Consider the following 354-nt stretch of genomic DNA (forward strand, 5'->3'; position numbering starts at 1 on the left):
ATTGTACACCCTCACCAGTTTCCATAATTCCTTATTTGATCCTTTTGTATAATCTGCCTGTTGGTTTGTCTGTGTGTCTGTTTATCTGTTAGTCTGTTTGTCTACATTTTATGAGAGAAATAAACAGATGTCTATCTGTTTCTTTCTCTTGTTCACATGAAATTCTCTGCATACATGTATGTCCCTTTAGTGTCACCTTTCTACAGGTCACAGCTGATATATTATATTTATCACTTCACTTCTTTCTTCTTTCTCTCTCTCCTTTCATAATATCTCTTTTGTTTCATGCAGTGTATCTGTCTTTCATCTATATGTATGTATGTATGTATGTATGTATGTATGTATGTATGTATG

This window comes from Octopus bimaculoides, chromosome 2 (genome assembly GCF_001194135.2).
Source record: "Octopus bimaculoides isolate UCB-OBI-ISO-001 chromosome 2, ASM119413v2, whole genome shotgun sequence".
Lineage (NCBI taxonomy): Eukaryota > Metazoa > Mollusca > Cephalopoda > Octopoda > Octopodidae > Octopus > Octopus bimaculoides.